Source organism: Ailuropoda melanoleuca, chromosome 1 (assembly GCF_002007445.2).
Source record: "Ailuropoda melanoleuca isolate Jingjing chromosome 1, ASM200744v2, whole genome shotgun sequence".
Lineage (NCBI taxonomy): Eukaryota > Metazoa > Chordata > Mammalia > Carnivora > Ursidae > Ailuropoda > Ailuropoda melanoleuca.
Window position 1 is genome coordinate 182,116,179 of NC_048218.1, and position 10,616 is coordinate 182,126,794.

Genomic DNA, 10,616 nt, shown 5'->3' on the forward strand with positions numbered 1-10,616 from the left:
TTGTGGTAATGGATTAGGGCTAGAGATATCATTAAGCTCTAATGTTTCAATTAATATAGATACAGATTTTTACATATCGAATATTTATACATACATTTTTATATCCAGGTTATTATACATACATTCAGATTCTTTGGCTCTGTCAGTTTAGAAGGCCTAGAAGAAACAGCTACCTTCTCTTCCATGCTCAGTTTAAAGTTGTATTTAAAAGATTTCTCTCTGAAATGTTTCTTATATTTAGCAATTTTTAATTTCAGCCTGGCCCCCTTTTGCAGGAATGGAGCTCCATTATATATTATGTAATAATAGTCATGCCGAGCTATTTCCACATGGAATTGTGGTCTGTGTAGAATGATCAACTATGTTTGAAAAAGAATCAAATATAAGTTCTAGAAGTTAATAATAATAATTAATAATAATAAAAGGAATATGTTCTCAAAATGAAGTGGGAATTTGGGTAGATAGGCAAGAAATACCCACTATTTTTTAAAGCACTGTCTACCTTGCCATTTAGAGTCATGCCACAGTTACCTAATGAAGGGAGAACATATATAAATAATTATTAAATAAATATAATAAAAGGACACTGGCATAATGCCCAGTTAGGTGCTGACTTATTACCCCATCCTGCCTTCTCTTAAAGAAGAGATACTCTCATTTGCTTCATGGGAAATTTTTTAGAGTTGACAGTGTTACTATTACTATTACTGATACTACAACTACTGCTAATACTATAATTATTATTATGTCCTATAAACCTAAAGTTCACCTCTTAGTAAGTAATAATGTTTCATTCAGAATTAGAATCTATAAATCTCATTGGGACGGTTTTCACAAGAATCTATATTCAATCTCTCGAATTAATCATGGGGAGTCTAATTAAAATGACTAGTCGGAATAAGCACAATAGAATTTCTAAAAAGAATCCTAAAGGAACAAGTTCCCCTGGAGCTACAGGGTACAATTTCAGATTCTCTCTTTATATTAAAATACAAAAGAGATCATATACAATAGTGTTGCAAATTATCCACATTTTTATCCCTTTTATTAAAGACTTGAAAAGCAAATCAGTTTTTTAAAAAACCAAACAATAATTTTTATGCTGCATAACATAGACTGTTTCTTGGAGATAATATTTTGATTCAATTATGTCTGCAAGAACCATAATTTCTATTGATGAACATGGATTGACATAGTTGTTTAAGCCTATAATGAACTAAATGTTATACAGAATACAATTTTCCTCTTCATTTACCTTAATTTATTCTAGTTGTAAATGCCATTGACTTCCATGATTACAGAATAAATCTCACTGTAGGATCAATTACTACAGTTTAGAATAAAATTCGAGTTGTTTTGTAATTATATCCACTGGGTATTCTATTTTAATTTAAAATAGCTTTTGCAAAAATACTGGAGCCTTAATGAATGACACACAGGATTAAATTTGAGCCATTTAACATGTAATTATTAAAATTATTATAGTGCTGCTTTTCTTTATATCTGGTTAATTTCATCAGTGTCTAAAACTATACACCTAAGCAGATGTTTTCTGGCTTTAATATATAATTTATCTGTTTGAAGTTAGAAACTTGGTTTCTCAAAATTTAAAATGTGTATTTTTGTACTTCTGAATTTTTAATGACATTTTTTTTGTGAGAAAGATTAAGTATACCATTTAATAAATTTTGTCATCATTAAGTATAACCAAAATGATGTACTCTTTCAAATAAAGGTGAAGTAATTCAAACATCAAGTCAATTTTAAAGAAAGAGCATTAAATATCTCTTTTACTTAATATAAATGTGAAACTAAAACTATGTACTCTCTTGAATCAGTGGTTCTCAAACTTAACGGTTTTGAAATACTTTTATCTTCTAGAAAAAATATTCTGGACCACAAAGAACTTAGTTTACGGATTTTATACACACACACATATTTATATACATACATGTTTATCATATTGGAAATTAAAACAGTTTTTGAAGTGAGAAAAAATACACATGCATACATTTTAGTAGTTGGCAGAGCAGGGGCCTAATCACATTGTCCTGTAACTTGTGGAAAACTCTACTGTTCACTTATGAGTATTCCCATACCTATGTAATCCCCATACCTAAGTTGAAAAACTCTGCTTTACATTAATGTAAACAGTCATGCCATTAGACTCTAATTTAAATTTAAATATGAATACTATGTTTCTATTCATTGTGATAGACTGTAATATACCTATGAAATATATTTTATGGCATTTCAAGTAGCATTTCTTTTTATAATAGCTCTAAGAGAATGATTCATTGGTTTTAAATTACTTGTTTTATTTGATTGCATGAATGTAATTGAATAAAAATTATGGAAAATAGGTGCTTAAGAAGGGGAGGAGGAGCTTTTGTATAAAAAAGTATGGCTATGTATTTCCCAGAAATTTTATACCTCAAGCCCAGTTTCTAAACAAAGATTTTAAATGCTACCATGATTATTGGTTTCTCTTATATAGCTCCAAAACTCCAGTTCATGTCTACAGGTGTTTGTTGACAGATAGCATCCATGTAAGTGTTTCTTTTAAGCAAATAAAAAAGCCTCCCTATTTTAAGTGTGATTATTAATTTTCTATTTAAAATATATGAAATGCTGTTAATTATTAGTTCACAGGATAAACTACTAAATAGTTTTTGGGCTAGCAGAAAAGATAAAACAATTTAATATAGTTTAAGATAGAAAAAAATGGAGATGTAGAAGAAAGTTGTCATTATATACTAATAAGGAAGAAAAATTACATATCATACTGCATATAAGAAAAAATACTTTTTTATCAATTATATCTTAAATAATTGCTACTAGTTAAGAATAGAATATACTAAAGCCTTGACAGAAATTATGAGAACATTTAAAAGGGACCTAATGAACTAGTCTCAGTGACAACTGGGCAGTCATCGGAAGTATTGTTTCAAATAGAATCTGAGAGATGATGAGTAAACACTGGCCAGCACACAGCTGGAAGGGTCTGTCTGAAAAAGGAAAAAGCTGATGTCAGAGGGTATTCACAAAACCAAAGTTGATTCACAATGTCTAGAGTGAAATGAGTTTAGAGAGAGTGATATGAGATGATTCTGCACATGAGAACATACCAGATTCCAAAGGGGTGTTACATTCTCCATCTCTCTCGCTGGGTCTAACTCTGTAGTAGAATCATGTAATACATTTCCCCTCCCCTCCACACACACGTGTGTGTGTGTGTGTGTGTGTGTGTGTGTGTGTGTGTCATACTCCTATATATATATATATGGTTGTTTTGAGTGTCAAGGAGGGTATTAACAATTAATTAAAGACGTTGCGTGCGAACGAGGACTATCTTAACCATATTATTGCTATTGTCATTGTTATCGTGATTGTTATTTTTACTATGCCATAGTCTTAATTCAATTTAAATGTACAGGCTTTTTGGGGGGTAAGATATTTATTGGGAAATTAGGAAAGAAAGATATTTTGGCTAAAGAATTGAAATATATTTCAGCTAAAGAATTATAATGTAAAAAATACTAAATCCTTGGTAATTTCATCACTTTGCTATTTTCCCAGGAAGTTGGCCTTTCCTTTTTAAAGACTGGACAAACTAATCTACTTTTTATTCATGAATTGCTAAAATGGCGTATTTTTCAAAGTTGCTCTTACCCTTTGCTTCCACTTCTGACATACACATATTACAAACCTGCTTAATACAATATTTATATTTGTAATTATCCAGGTTGATCTTTTACTCTAAACAGAAATAGATAAAAATAAAATGTTAGCACATGCTTTCATTGCCTTTGAATAAATGTCAAGGAGACCTAAACAACTACCAGGGCATTTTCCCCTGTAAGAGCGATCATCGTAGAGCTGTGAAATTGTGATTCTCTTGTTCCTAGTTTATATTTATTTCCTTTGTAATATATTATTGGCTGAAGTTATTTGTCAATCGTGAGCCTTGCCACTAGGAAAGCAATAAAATGCTTTATTCTTTCCATTAAAAAAAGATGATGGAAATGTCTATCACATAAATAAAAGAGATAAAATGAAGCAATTTAAAATATAATCCCCATGAAACATTAGTGTAAGTGGTGAAGTAAGGACCTCTGCAAATTCTCTCCTTCATAAAAGCAATGATAAAACTGATGAAATAAAATGTCAGAATCAACTTCTTCAGAACTCTGGAAATTAGCCAGAGATTTAAGCAGTTCAAGGAGTGTTTAGTCAAATAGGGAGTGGTGGGAGGCTGAGTTTTGATAAGAACTGAGAGCTTTGTGATGTCTTAATTTGCCTATTCTTACATCACCCTGTCCAGCCTAATAGACTTAAAAACCAATGGCTACAATCATGGTAAAGCCAATAGCTCTGGCAGCCACCAGAGGAGACAAAGTGAGATTATAGCTCTCTCAAAATCTTATTCCTAAGGAATTGTTATTTTTTTTTAACCAATCTGGTAGTTCTCCATAAGTCGCCACTTCCAAGACTATCTATATTTGACCTGACTTGGAACTCCTATAGTGGAATAAACTTCTCTCCAGGAATGATTGTGAAAAGCAATTACAGGGAATTGATTAACTTTGGCCCCCTGAGTTGAGAAAATAAGACTTGGGGCGAATTATAGGCAAACCAAAAAAGTTTAAAAGGAAACATTGAAAAATAAGATGTCCATAGAATTTTCGAAAAGCTCCAGCATATTCCTGGGAAGCATAAGGCCAAACACATGGATAGGTCTGTGTTTTTGCCCAGGAAAGATTTGAGACATCCTTACATTTTCCTCTTGGCCTGTCATTGAGGCTTTGTTCAAGCAGGAAATAAAGACAAAGGCAGAATTGTTATCAGACTGGTTGAATGTTGAAGGTGTGCCCCAATACACACACATACAGACACACAGCCTCTCGAATAAAAGATGGTAAAACACAGGTGGTTTAGGAAATCTCTGTGCAATCATTAGCTGACCACTGAGCTAACTGAGTAGAGACTCAAGTGGCCAAATCTGGCAAAGAATATCGACCTTACAAATTTAGCTCTGAAAACATACTAAACAAACAAACAATAACAACATGCCCTGGAGAGGATTGAGATTCTGATTTCCAAAACTGATGCATTATATTACTTAAAATTTGAAGGTTTCAGCAAAAAATTATGAGACATGCAAAGAAATCAGAAACTAGCAGTAGAGGAAATAATATTTATTTTCTAGAGCCATAGAATGTTAAATTATATTCTATTTCTGACCATGAGGTACTAATTTGTAAACAACTAAAACAATGAAAAATATATATTACAATTGTTTCTAGATATTGAGTTAAAGACAGTACAGGATTGTTATTCCTATAAGAAGGGAAATAAATGATATATACTCTGTTATCACACTGAATTTCTGCCTGGAAGTATTATGGACAGAAGTTTAAGGAATGTTGTTGTTAGCAGAACACTCAGTTGCAGAGAGAGTAATCAGAACAGAAGAAAATTAGGTGTCTGGAATCTGAGACACTGAGAACTGGAAAGGAGGAAAAGAACCACAGAAGTGTACATAAGGATCCTGATATTCCTGTGGGTGAATAATAAACCTCACCTGGAAAGAATGAAACTCTCTAAGTCTAGGCAAAGAATGAGTCCTTAAGTGTCCACAAAATTACATCTGTAATGAGTGGATTTAGCCCGGTTGCAGAATAAAAGATTAATATAAAAATAGTTATATTTTATATGCTAGCAGTAAACAATTGAAAAATATTTTAAAACATTTACAATAAAATAAAAAATAAACAAAATATGTTCAATACTGGAACAATAAAAAACTATGAAGTGTTGCTGAAAGATATTAGAAACACCTAAAAAATATAAAAATATGCCATGTTCACGGATTGAAATACTTATTGTTGATAAGTTAACTGTACCCAAATTGATCTATAGATTGAACACACTTTCAATCAAACAAATCCCCATTCACTAGTACTTTTTGTAGAAAATTGAAGGTTTTGTAGAGAAAGAGCAGGAGCTAGAGGTAAAGGTAGATATTTATTATATATGTGTACATTATATACATATACATATAATACATATATATTAGATACATCTGTATAATTGAAGGATCTAGAAAAAGCCAAAAGAAACTGTTGGAAAATATCTCTATTTGATTCTAAGACCAGCTATAAAGTTATTACAATCAAGACATTGTGATACTGATATATTGATAAATATATACATCAGTGACATAGAATAGATAATCAAGAATCAGACTCATTATTTGTCCATTATACCACAATAAAGCTGGGGGGGGGGGAAAGATATAGACCTGCACCTATATGGCCAATTTATTTTTTTTATTTATTTTTTTCTAAAGATTTTATTTATTTGACAGAGACGGAGACAGCCAGCGAGAGAGGGAACACAAGCAGGGGGAGTGGGAGAGGAAGAAGCAGGCTCATAGCAGAGGAGCCTGATGTGGGGCTCGATCCCATAACGCTGGGATCTTGCCCTGAGCCGAAGGCAGACGCTTAACCACTGTGCCACCCAGGCGCCCCTGGCCAATTTATTTTTTTAAATGATGCCATAGAGGAAATTAAAGTATTTTCAACACATAATGCTAGAACAACTGAATAGCCATAAGAAAAAAAAAATTGTCCTCAATTATCATGTCACAACATATCCAAAAATTAAATTATTACTCTGATGGTAGAAATGCTAAATGAGACAAAGATCATGCAACACACATTTTTATATGGTCAAACATAGACCTGCCATAAGACCCAGTAATTGCCCTAGGTATTTACATTTGAGAAATGAAGTATACGCTACAGAAATATTTTTCACATATATTAATAGTGAACTTTTTAATAATATCCAATACTGGAAATAATACAGATGTCTATTTATAGATGACTTATGATGTACATACATTAGAATACCCCAGAGAAATGAAAAAAAAAAGATAACCAGAACAATTTGAATTAATCACAAAGCATTATGCTGAGTAAAAGAAGGCATACATAAAGATTTACATTAGTCACAACTCATTAAACCAAATATTTAACATGAATTAATTTTATTGTGTGTAAGTTATACTTCAAAGAATGTGATAAAAGATATTTCAGTAAAAAAATCCCCTTTATATTAAAGTTAAAATCTAAGGCTGAAGTTAAAACTCTGTAGTTTCACAGAGATATTTTCATTGAAATATATTTAATTTGAAGTGTTCTAATATTTAAGACCAAAGTATAAAACAAAATCTAATATGGGAAATTCCTAACGACTAATTTGATTGATTAAGATTTTTTTCCATGAAAAATAATGTTTTTTTCTTTCAACAAATGAAATATTTTTATTTAATAATGAAATTCATGAAACCTCTTATGTTTCCTTTATTTCCTTTAGATGCCAGAGTGCAGTGACTAAATATACTTTCAACTATAGCAGCGTTATACTAAATAGATAACATATTTGTTTCATTCTCATTTTACATTTGAATTTGTATGAGTGTATATATAAGTACCACATTGTATATGTGAGTTTATCGCAAATATCATTATATTTTAAGTAGATTTAGAAAGGCTTTGATTACAGTAGAATTACTTAACAAAAAGGAAAAAAAAATCAGCCTTTTCCTAGTTTAGTAATGAAGTGGTGCAGAAATGTCACATGTAAAGACTTCAGCCTTTTGATGGACAAAATATCTTATTCTCCAAATGTAGATAATAGAAAATTCAATACTGTAAAAAAAATTGATGTTGTGAGAACATAGTTTATTCAGAAAGGTTGTACTGGGGATTAATGCATTTATTATGTAATTATTTATTGAACACCTAATATATGTCAGACACCATTTTCAGTACTTAGAATATGTGAATTAATAAAGCAAAGATACCTGTTGTGAAACTTTTTAAATATTGATGAGGATAAGAGAAAATATGATAAATAGATAATTTAATGTTAGAGACTGTCTAGAGCTATGAAAGAAAGAAAACGTAAAGCAGGATAATGGGAATCAGCTGGAACATGAGGTTGAGGGTCAATTACACTGTCAAATTTGATGGTTAAGTGAGATTGGAAAAAATACTTGCTAAAGCTGAGATTTATTTTAGAGCTTTCTAGCTTTCCTTTTTTGGATGAATGGCCCTAAAGTAGAGTGTAGTTGCATGTGGCAGCCAACAGCACATTCCAGGAGTGGAGTGGATCCACAGTCAGGGAGTGTTAGAAGTCAAAAACTTAAGGTCAGGGACAAGAGGTTTTATTAGATATTAAATTTTAGCTTTATGTAGGATATTGGACTAAATGCCTTGAGATATACATAAATACAATATTGGGTTAAAATACCTTGAAAAATACATAAATATGATTGTCCTTGACTCATAGAACTTGAAATTCAACATTTTTTTGAAGATTTATTTATTTATTTTAAAGAGAGAGAAAGCACGCACACAAGTGGGAGGGGCAGAAGGAGAGGCAGAGAGAACTTAAGCCAACTCCACACTGAGTGGGGAGCCGGACATGGAACTCAATCCCATGACCCTCGAGATCATGACCTGAGCCAAAACCATGAGTCAGGCTCAACCGACTATGCCACACAAGTGCCCTGAAATTCAACTTTTAATTAAGGTGAAATTTAGTACCCATCCCATATTACCTTTGCCCTCAACAAAAACCTTAGCTCGTCATGGTTCCTTACGTGGTCAGGTGACCCAATCATTCATTTCTGCAGTGTCTGGACCATTAGTAGTCCTACCTGAGTAGTTTGTTGTAGTTTTCCATTGACTTTAATCATGGCTTTGTTACTAAGAGATATTCCAAGGAAACTGTATCACAGACATAGTCTTCCCTACTTCTTTTGTACATTAGTGGCACAATTTCTCTTTAGAAATGATCATTAGTCACCCCAGGCAGTATAATAACTCCTTTTTTTGCCTATTAATTTAGTCATAGGGAGCCCAAAGTGACATAGTAGTAGTTTTAACTTAAAAACAATCATTATTAATACTTTCTTTTTCTTTTTGATAAATTCCTTAGGATTTGTCTATTTAGAACAATAGTTGTGAGTAAGGATATATTTATATATCCTTACCCTTTAGTACCTCTGGTGTAGAACCTCTGGTTCAGTGTTGAATAGAAGTGCTGAAGGCAAACATTTTTTTTCTCTTTTACTTTTTTTCTAGACTTAATGTGAGAGTATTCGATATTTTACCATTAAACATTACATAAGCTCTGGGCTTTAGTACATTCCTTTTGAAATTGTGAGGGAGAGCTCTTTGACTCTTAGTTTGTAAAGAGTTTTTAAAGACTATCAAATTTTGTCAAATTCTATTTCTTTTTTTGTTGAATTCTATTTCCCTATCTATGAAGATGGTTGTGCATTTTTCTCCTTGAATTTCTTAATGTGATTATTTTTCAAATATCTAATTTTGAATATTTTATTAATTTTTGCATATTTAAAATAACATTGGTTATCCTGCATCTCGTTTTTATATTGGTAGATTTTCTAATTATTTTGAAGATTTTTTTGAATATTTAAGAGGGATATTGTTTGTAATTTTACTTTCTTGTAACATTCTTATCAAGGGTTGATAACTGAGTTATACTGACCTCATGAATGGGTTGAATAGTGTTTCCACCACCTCCACTTTCTGAAAAAGTTTGCGTAAAACTATTTATAAATTCTTCCTTAAAAATTTTATTGAAATTCCATGTGAAATAGTCTGGGTATGGGTGTTTCTTTTGGATCAAGTTTTAAAGTACAAATATAATTGCTTTAACAAATGTTAGACTTTCATATTTTTTGTTTATTTTTCTCTGTTTTGATAGATTGTGTTATCAAAGATACTTTGCACTTTGTTGACTATACTAACATAGAGTTGTTCATAATATTCTTTTACAGTTTTAATGTCTGCAGGTTATATGGATGTCCTCTCTTATTCCTGACATTGGAAATTTGTGTATTCTCTCATTCTTCGGGACAGTTGTTAAGGGTATTTTTTTTTATAAATTTTTTCATGGAGGTATTTTTTTGGTTCTAAGACTTTATTGTTTATCTGTAATTCTCTTTCATAGAGTTTTTCTTTTTTTATTTCTCTTCTATTTTATGTTTAATTTGTCCTTTTTTTGTCAATCTTGTGGCAGAACTTAGATCACTTATTATAAATTATCTTCCTTATTTAATCATTGAAAGCCATTCATTTCCTATTTACTGCTCGAGATTTATTCCACATACTGAGTATGTTATGGTTGAATTATCATTTAGTTCAAAGTGTTTCCTAATGTTCGTGATTGATGGATTCTTGATTTATGTAGTGAGTTGCCTAATTTCAAAACATTTGGAGATTCTCTAGAGGTCTTACTCTTATTTATTTATAATTCCATTCCATTTCTGTTAAAGAATATATCTATATCTTTTCATCTCTTTGGTATTTATTGAGTCTTGATGCATGGTCCAGAAACATGAGTATTCCATACACACAAAATATAGGTATTCTGTAGTTCTTTGTTTCAGTGTTCTATACATGTCACTTAGATTAATTTGGTGATAGTGCTATTTGAATTTTCTCTATCTAAATCATTTGATCCTTTTTATGTTTTTCATTTTTGAGTTAAACACTTTAAATTCTTCAATTCTGAAG